The sequence below is a fragment of the Numida meleagris genome, chromosome 1 (genome assembly GCF_002078875.1).
Source record: "Numida meleagris isolate 19003 breed g44 Domestic line chromosome 1, NumMel1.0, whole genome shotgun sequence".
Taxonomy (NCBI): domain Eukaryota; kingdom Metazoa; phylum Chordata; class Aves; order Galliformes; family Numididae; genus Numida; species Numida meleagris.
The window spans coordinates 147943657-147954262 of NC_034409.1; the positions used below are offsets into that span (position 1 = coordinate 147943657).

General features: G+C 35.9%; 1 non-coding gene across 1 annotated transcript; it reads right to left on the reverse strand.

The window, feature by feature from the left end:
* Positions 3146-3217, reverse strand: TRNAA-CGC. Its single transcript has one exon. It is a non-coding gene; the product is annotated as a tRNA-Ala (tRNA).

The following is a 10606-nucleotide window of genomic DNA, read 5'->3' on the forward strand; positions in this document are numbered from 1 at the left end:
TATGGTACATGAAGAGAATTAGGTAGAATTCCTAATTCAAGCAATTAAACAAATTAAAAAAATATTGTTTGGAAAAGTGAATAATTATTATTTTTAACTCTTTATCAACTCTTTATTTAAAGTTACAGCTGCTTATTCTGATTCCAAAGTGCAGATCCTGGATGACACAGTTTTAGAGTTTTATTTATCATACAGACACTTGTTTTCTTAAGAACATTTTGTTTTCATCTTCACCTTCACTGAAAAGTTAGACTACATCTGTTTCAAGTAGATATCAAAACAACAACAATAAACAAAACCCTAAACCTCTGCTCTTGATGTTTTCTGCATTTTAATATAGATGAACTTAAATCAAGCCAGGCTTGAGGATTCTGAAGTGGCAACATATGGCTAGAAGCAATTTTCTTCTTGAATTTCTCTCTCGACTTGAAAGAAGTTACACTCTGTACCACAAGAGGAAACTGTTTTTACAAGACTTCCAGCCTAAGAAGGGCTAAAATCTCTTAAAAAAATAGAAAATACAGGCACAAAATTAAGGTCCAAATTAAAAAAAAAAAAATCATAGACAGTTGGTACCAGTCATACAAAATGACATATGAGTGTATTTACCATCTTAGGAAGTCAAATTCACATTTCTTTTCTTGCAGAGGAGAGCCCTAAATACCAGGCAGTGAGTTTGAAGATCATATGGAAAAATCACTTTATGAAAACCACATGAGGTTAGGCCAAAAGATAACTGGTGATCCAGACATTATGAAGAAAAAATCAACTCCATCTCAGCTGAAACCAGAACAGCACTGTACCAGTAACACTTTGAATATATATATATATGCGTATGCATACATATCAATGATAATAACATTTAATTCATTACTAGTGGTAATTTTGTAGTAATTTGTAATATCAAAATATAAACTTGCTGCTAATATTGATTGTATTGCTGATGAAATCTTGTTCTTGGTTTTCTGCCAGTAACTTGCAGGCCCTTTGGGTCACTGCAATATCACAAGACTTACTGAAGTCCCATGTCCTTCTAAAGAAGAAACTCAGGGATCTTCCTTAGTATCCAAGTTGCAAATGTTGTGATTAAGCACTGAATATTATCTCATATTTCCATGGATTACTAGGAAATCTCAAGTCAGCCAACTTGCTCAAGTCAAGTCTATTTACCTGCTGTTTACAAGTAGAGAGGGAATGGTGACAGTTGTGGTGGTCAGAAGTTGTCTTGGGCATAGTGACCACAAAAGGCTTGAGTTCTCTTTTCTTGGTGAAGTCAAATGTTAGTAAGTTTACTATAAAGTTTCTTAAACCTTCCTTTCTATTGTAAATACTAATTACAGTAAATGGCAGGCCAAGGGAGATTTTGAATTGAAAATGCACGAACTTTGCCACACAGTCTCACATCTGCTCTTGACAATGCACTTTTCTAGGTCTTTACAGAAAATTCTAAAGGCAAAAGTCCTTTTCACTGAGAAGTATTTCTAATAAATAGAATTTTAAATGCAAGTAAGTACTGAGCTTTTATTTTAATTCTCTATTATTGTGTCAGGGACCCAAAAGGCCCCTGATCCAAGAATGATCCTGGGATGGAACAAAGTATTCTGACAGTTTCAAGGGAAGTTATATTTGCAGCTGTAACAAATACTTGCCTTGTAGACAGAGCTGACCTTGCTAGTTTATCTTGTTTTTACAAGGACTTGTTTTGCAAGCAGGTGTTCCACTTGGGCTCTGTATCATGCACTGACTGTGCGGCTATGGCATGCAAGTGGAAAAAACCTTGCAGACCCTGGAGAGAATAAAAGCAGGAGAGAGGCTGTGGTGGGTGAGAGAGGAAAAATGAACTTTGAAGCAGGGGATGCCCTGCTGACACTACCTATCAAATTCACTGCCAGCAAGTTTTTTCTCCCTCTCCTTTTCAGTGTTTTGCTGTCTCTCAGGAGTCAGTAAGTAATAGTGTGCTTGTTCAGGGAGCTTCTGCATGCAGCTTGCTGGGATTATCTAAAATGTGTGTGTGAGTGTGTGTAAGTTGAATAAAACTCATAACCCTCTGTGCTGCTCTAATAGTTTGCTTGCCTCTGCTTCTGAGACAACCTGTCCCTCAGATCCAAACATACTCTGAAACAATTATTCTGCTAAAAAAAAAAAATGAATAAGGAAAGTACAGAACTTTGGAAATACAACTGTAGCTAGTATTTATATCTTTTTACTTTAGTGGAAAAATAAGAACCTAAATTTTTCTGGGATGAAAAATCAACTTACAATGAGATCTTAGAATCAGAAGAGCCTGTAGTGAAAGGAAGCTTAGAGATCACCTAGTTCCAACCCTCCTGCCATAGGCAGGGTTGCCACCCACTAAATCAGGCTTCTCAGGGCCCCAGTTGAACTGGCACTGAACACTTCCAGGGGTGGGACATTCATAGCTTTTCTAGACAACTTGTTCCAGTGCCTCTAAGTAAAGAATGTGTTCCTGACGTCTACTCTAAATCTCCCCTCTTTAAGTTTAGAATGGTTCCCCCTTGTCCTATTACTATCTACCCATGTAAAAATTATTCTCTATCTTGTTTATAAGCTCCCTTTAAATACTGAAAGGCTGCAGTGATGTCTCCCTGGAGAATTCTCTTCTCCAGAATGAAAGCCCAACTTCCTCAACCTTTCTTCATGTTCTGTTCCAGCTCTCTGATCATCCCCATGGCCCTGCTTCAACAGCTCTGCATTGTTCTTGTGCTGGATGCAGTACTCCAGCTGGGGCCTCACAAGGGCAGAGTACAGAGGAACAATCACACCTTACTCTCCCTGCTGGCCATTCTTCTTCTGATGCATCCCAGGATATAGTTTGCCTTCCAGGCTGCAAGCGCATGCTGTTGGATCATGTCCAGTTTTTTTGTCCACTTGGTCAATCCTACTCCTTTTCTTAAAAACTCAGTGATGTTTCACTTTTTCCAATCACCAGGGACTTCACTTTAACATCACTACTTTCCAAATACAGGGGAGAATGTTCTTGGCACCCACATTACAGCAGGATGCTGCGATGCATGTCATGTGGCCTGTGAGTCACATACACCTTCAGCCTCATGAGGCAGCCTCAGACATATTCTGATCATAAAGTGGAAAGGATTTGGTTCCACTGCCCTCTGCAAGAAGATAATGGAGATGCCAGGGATTGAACCCGGGACCTCACACATGCGAAGCGTGCGCTCTACCACTGAGCTACATCCCCCCTTGCAAAAACTGTGTATTTGAATATCATGAAAAGTTCCTTGGCAACTACCTCAGCCAGTTTACTCATGACCCTGGGATGCATGCCATCCCACCTCACAGACTCGTACACATTCAGGCTCAGTAGGTGGTCTTGAACTTGTTCTTTACATACAGTAGGAGGTATTTTGCTCTTCCAAGCCCTGCCCCAAGGTTCAGGGACTACAGAGATGTGGAAAGCCTGACTGCCAGTGAAGACTGAGGTAAAGAACTTGTGTAACTGAGCTTTCTCCATGTCTGTCATTGCCAGTTCTCCTTTCTCATTTATCATAGGGAGTACACTCTCCTTGACCTTTCTTTTCTGACTAATGTACCTATAAAATCCTTTCTTTTTATAAATTGCATCCCTTGATAAAACACCTAACAATGTCTGCTCACCTTAAAAGTGAATCTAAAAAACATTTCTGGAAGACACAATTCTACCAGAACTTTTTCTTTTTCTAAAAAAAGATATGTGATGAATATTTTTTCTTTTAATTATATATTTAATTATATATCCATAAATCCCAAATTGATGAAAATTATATTTCTTGCTGTTAATTTATAAAAATTCATTTCTGAATTTACAGTAGTTTTCTCCCTTTTTTTTTTTCTTTTTATTTTTTTCAGATGATAAGTTTTAGTGCTGTGTCGCAGTGCAACAATTAATAGACCCTAAAGAGCCAGGATCCCATCCCAGGGAGAGTGACACAATCCCAGATGCCGTGGAGTCAGCTCTCGGTTTAATGTTGTGTAAAGCCCGTTATTATACCCGTACACTCACAGTGCATGCGCACCCACACCTAGCCCACGCGCCCACACACCCACCCTCCCCCCAAAGTCCGCTTAGCACGAGGCATGACATCTACAAGCACACGACGAGACTTTCGTTGTTGTGGACGACTGCCCAAGGTTTGATAGTATTTACAATTGAGCGGAGTCCATTGTATATAACCAGTCCTTTCTTTTGCAGTCTTAAGGTCAGCATTCCCTGCCTCTCTTTGATACATTGTCTCTTTCTGCTATCCGGACCTTCTATCTCTTGAGGCACCACATAGTTGCTTCCTCCTCTTTCTTGCACAATGTGAGCACAAACAACCATTAACTCCCTCCCTGGCCGGTCGCCTGTAACCCCACCGGCCTGCCTGTCTACAGTGCTATTATTTTCTCCTCCTGATAATTTAAAAGGCCTTTTTTTTTTTTTTTTTTGCAGAACATTCTAAGTGGATTTGGTATATGTCCAGAAACCAATTATTCTCTGAAAACTTATGACAATACAACACACTGTGGACTAAAATGTGTTCTACTAGGCATTAGTAAAGATGATAATGGTAATAAAATAAATATACTTCCTTTTTATCTTTAGACAGAGTCTGGAGGAGCAAGTAGACCATCAGCACTAGCTCCTTGAGACTCAGTTCATCTCTGATTCCCCTTCAGATGTCTTCCTACAAAACTGGCAACTGTTCATGACATCTACTTAAAAGACTGTATTCTGGCATATTCAGGGTAGATTAAAAATACTCAAATCTAGCTATTCAAACTGAAAAAAATTGTCAAGGAGGCCTGTTAGTCTCTGTAACTATGTTACAGGTACTTGTAGTCCACATTACAGTCTTTGTAGTTTGGCATGTACATTAATATCTGTTTTGGAAAAGTGCTTTTGAAATTTAGTTGCAGTTAAGTTCTTTAATTTTTTTTTTTCTATTTTGAGAATCCTACTCCACATGACATCTAATTAATATTTGTGATAAAATGCAGGAGAGTTTTTAAATACGCAGTTAATCTAGTTTAGTAATTTTCAAAACATTTGTAGTTTACCCTTGTAAGTCAGTGCCTTTCTCTAGGTGTGGTGAGCAACAGATGATTTTGAAAAAGTTTAGAAACCACCAGAATCTATGAAAAGCAGGTGCACAATGATACGGATTGTAAAGGATACAGTCTAATCCATACCTAGCACTCTGGGGTATAAGTTTTGCTTCTAATTTTAATTTTTTTTTCTTCCTTTGTATTTCATTCCATACTAAGCATTCCTTTATTGCCTATAAAACATTTTTAATCCTGACAAGATATTGTCTATAATGAGGGTAATAATTTTTACAGATAAATTATGAATTTGATTTTCTTTTATCAACTTTCTGCCTATTACGCGGATGATCCTTAGTTTCTTCTACTATTAAAGGAAGAAATAGAAAATTTCTGTCTACTTTTCTCAATAAAATTATCTAGTATGTATTTTTTACATCTTATCTGATTAGTCACTACTTTGAATGAAATGCGCTCAGTTCATTGTTCTGTGAAGCAAATTTACTTAACATAAATCAAATCATTTACTGATAATCAGTTGTCATGGTTTTATGATTTTTTGGTTATTGGTATTCCACATCATAACATCATGTAGTGTATGTACCTGGTTCTCTGAAGAGAAGGACTACTACATTTCCCAGGGGACTTTGCGACTCTGTTACCGTTTTCCAGTCAGAGGGAAAGATAAAAACTCACAGATCATGTGACGTTTTTCTCTTTCCATCCATCTCTTGTCCCGGCAGCATCTTGCTCCTCAGATGTCTCAACGTCGGTATTAGAGTAAGGCCTACTTTTAATTTTGGACACTCTCTCTCGTTGTATTGGACTTATCAGCTAAAATTGTAATTATATTGTATTATAGTGTGTTATTTTGCATTCTGATATCTTATTTAGTAAATTGGTTTGTTTCTCCTCAGATTGTTGCCACTGTTTTGTTCTCAGGCCCATCTCCTTACCCTTTTTCCCTTTTCCCTTTCCCAGGGCGTAGGTGCATGGGTCCCCTGCCCCATTAGTCACGGATCCGGGCCGAACTAGCCCATAAACCATTGACATCAGTATATTCTATTGCTTATTAACAGAAAAGGAAAATAATAATAATAATAATAATAATAATAATAATAATAAAACAGAAAACTTTCTGTTTCTTAGAAGAATATGATGCTCTAGAGAACATACATCATACAAGTCATTTGCCCAGGAGAAATATATATACGAAAATGGAAAAGCTGTTTAGACCTTATTTTTCTATTTTTTATTTAACATTACTTAATGCATTTTTGAGGGTATAACTAGCTGTATTTTAGTTAGATATCAGTAAATATTTTAATAAGAACTGGTTAATAGTGAATATAATCTTAAACTGGAAAGATTTTCAGTACATATAAAATACTGAAATGCTGTATTTTTATTTTAAGTAAATAGGAGAAAAATCTTACAGTACTAATTTTCCAGTGTGCTATGGAAAGATTCTTCAAAATGCTTATGAAAATATGACGTAGAATTTGGGCTATGTACATACATAAAGGCAGTGTAGGCCGTACAAGAATTTTAATGCTTTACGGTAGTGAAGTAGAGAGGTAAGATTAACAGGGCGTGATTCAGCAGCCCACACATAAGTTTCTAGTGTCATTTGAGGTGTATTAGGGTATCAAGGATATTCATATAAGTGTGACAGATATGACACTGACCTTTTATTTCATTCTAGTATGGTCAGGTGAAACACTGAAGAGAATCTGAAAAGAAATGGCTTACAGCGAGCTGAATTCTACCCTTGGGAAACTTTTTGCTGAGCTCTTGCAAGGGAAAGAAGTTGAAGGAGAGGAGAGTACAGAAACTGTTCTTTAAAAGGTTGGCTTTTTTATCTTCTGAAGGTATTTGAAATAGACCTATGAGTAGGTATCTTCAAGAGTAACAATTTATCTATATTTAAGACTCAGAAAGTGAGCTGTTGTCTGAGGATACACAATAGAGGTCTCTAGGAAAATAAGTGAATAAAACCTAGACAGTTCAGCTTTATCCAAAATTAGATATTTAGGGTAGGATTCTCATCTTTAGACACTGTAGGTAAATTTCCTAACTTCCACCTTACTGTAGGAGGAGATCTTAATTTCTGTGACATAGTTACCTGTCCTGTGCAGGTATCCTCAATACTTTTTTGAGTCTTACGTGTAATTACCCACATATTTGCACAATCAAATCCCATTCTAGTACTAGATCATATAATATGCTCTCTAGCATGTACTTAATTTTACTGATGAAATCTAAATGACCTATAGTGAGAACTTAAATTGCCTATGTCACTGAGTGTATAAACAACTATCATCTATTACAGGAATCTAAATAAAAACTTAGATTTAGAGTTCATAACTAAAACTTTTCCTCTAAATTGTAACTTCTCGTCTATAACAAAACTGATCTCCCAGACATCTTGTTTTATACCTGTTGTACTTGTGACATTGCCTGGAATAACATAGAAACATTTTATTTAGCAAACCAAAAATAATCACCTACATTTAAAATATCAAAATTTAGGTAAATTCAATTATATACAAACTGCCTTTCAGATACTGGTGGTGTCAAAGTAACCACTATGACAAAGTTTCATGTGTCTACACACATTGATTACAATAGTGTAGTTAAAATTCCTACATTCTGTGTTCATTTTAAAGAAAATTTGTGAAACTCAGGCCATTTACCTCTGCCTGTGCCCAGAGTTCCATCAGGACCTTAGATGTGTGAGTCAATATCAGATCCAAATAGGAAATGAAAAACACAGATTGAATTGTGCTTTTTCATAAAATATATTTGGATGCTGCCTAGTTGTAGAAATGCTTTGTGGCCTTATTCTTGCTATTATGAAGTTAATAAATACAAGGGATTAGAAGCATTGGCAACATGAATCTTTTGGAAATGGAGAACTGTCTTAAATAGCTGAGGTCTACATACAAAACTATGAGTGAAATAATCGGTATCAGTACTGTTGGAATACTAATGTCTAGCTTCTGTATTGAAAACCTCTCTGTTCAAATTTACAAACCACAGCCGTTTTCTGGAAGAGTCACGTTCCAGGGTAATTAAGATACTACTGTAAAACATCCAGCAACAGATAACTGATTAATTTGGTACCATTTTGTTTATGGGACTTGATTATATTTACAAATTCATTAACTACCTTTGGAATGGTTACTTAGTCTGCAATAAGTATGAAAGATACTGCAAAGCATCATAGGCTGATCACATCTCCAAAGGTCCAGTCTACACTATATCTGTATTTTCTGGAAGTTTACTTAAAATTTTTAAAGTAGATCAAAGCCATTTGGTCTCTATTGATGTATTACTTAAATCACTTGTCGTATGGTATGGAATATCTCTTTGGCCAGTTGGGATCAGCTGTCCTGTCTATGTCTCCTCTCGACTTCTTGTACGCTCCCAGACACCTCATTGGCAGGGCAGCTTCATTATGAAAGTCCTTGATTCTGTGTAAGCCCTGCTCAGTAATGACTAAAACAACACTTTGTTATCACCGCTATTTTCATAAAAAAAAAACCAAACACAGCATCATATGAGCCTCTATGAAGAAAAGTAACAGAACAGAGTCTAAAAAAATATGTGAATAAAATATATGGATAGATGTCTATCTGTTCCTATAAGATTGTTAATTTTTACTTGTGTATCATAGTCCAAGTTTTGATAACACTTAAATTTTTTCTCAGAAGAAATTTTCATTTTAATTCCTTTAGATCTTTAGATCAAGAAGAAAACATACCTGGTTGCACAATAAAGTAAAAACTAGAGATTCCTACCTAAGGTTTCTTACACTGCAGATGTATAAATAATATATAAAATTAAAGTCTTTATTTCTGACATACTTAGGTAAAATTAATTTTAAAAAGATTCTATTTACACATCTCATTCTTTTTGATCTTATTTTCTTCTTATGTTCATTTATTAACATTAACTTGTTACTGAATTTTTCTAGGTGTTGAAGCAAAAATTCTGTAAAAATTGTGACTGAATGTCTACAAAGCCATATACCAGTTCCTAACAGAAACATACTTCAGTTCATCCCAGTCTTGTACAGCGGACACAGAATCTTGGCAGTCTAAGTAAGTAATGTGGCTACAAGAGAGGGAGCGCTGTGAGCTTCCCAGTTGTCCCAAAACTTCACAATGTACAGAACTCTCTTTGTACTGTTTTGCAAAAGGCTATTGTAGTCTAAAATTAAATTAACAAAATCAGTTTTGTTGTGTACTTCGATCAAGAGATTTTGCATTAATTCAGCACAGCCACTTGATAAGTTGAACGCAACATAGAAAACTATAAAACAAATTCTTAGGAATATTATCATTAGCTAGACTAAGACAGCTCATATTTTGCAAGTAGATAAAGAAACTGAAAGTATGCAGCATAATTTTAATAAATGTTGATGACCAAAGGAATGGAATATGAATTCTGAAAACTGCCTAAAATTTGTTATTTTGCAAAAGTAATTTTAATGCATTACTATTATATAAATATACACTGTTGATCTTTATTTATTCACCTTTTTCTTTAGTTTGTGTTGTGTTGATATTTTACTGCTTGAACAATGTGCATATATCATCTATTCCAGAAACGAGCTTGTTAATTAATGAACATCCCTTCCAGCCCTTCCATCTGAGCTTGCAGAACACTTTTCCATCTGGAACAATAAGTTACTTGAAGCTTCATGTCTTGAGACATGACAAGCAAGACTGGACATAGAAGAGAAAGCAGAAGAGAGAGAAAACAGCATCACGAATAAAAGCTTTGAGATGATGTGTAAAACCAAGAAACATAAATAAATATATGAGCACACAGAACAGATTATCATCACATCCTTTATTGTCCCAACATGTTTCCTTCCACTCTGTTTTCTGATTTCATGTCTGCACTCAAATTATCACTTGTATGTTTTCTTTTTTTAATTAGTAGTTTTCTAGCTGTGATTGCTGAAGATGAGAAGAGAGAAAAATTTTATTAGTGAGGTCATGTTCCTGGGAAAAAAAAAAAAGAGAAACTTCATAAGATTGGCAGAGTAGGAAGCTCTATGTTCAATTTAACTGTTGCATTCCACAGTTTGGAAGATGACAACTGTGGTTCTTTTAGTTTTTAATTTTTACAAAGCCATTGCTGAAGCCTGGCTTCATCCTCTCTTCACTGAATATATCTGGATGATCAATAGACCATTTATTGCTTCAATCAATGGTCATCTTATGTTGCCAATGTTAACTTCAAGGATGTTCTTCTGCTGGCTGAAAGCCAAAGCTGCTGCAGTAGTGGCAAAATCATCAGATGCTAATACAAACTGTGAACTTTACTTATAGGATATCTAGTCCAAGTATAATCAATTACTATTTTTTTTTTAAATAAAAGAGTAAATCTAGTCTCTGTGAATGTGTCTAAAGTATACTATGTTAATTAGGTCCAAGGTGGTAACGTTGGCAGCCTTTTGCCCTTATCCTACCTTGTATTTTTCACAGAATCATAGAATCATAGAATTAGCAAGGTTGGAAAAGACCTACAAGATCATCCAGTCCAACCATCC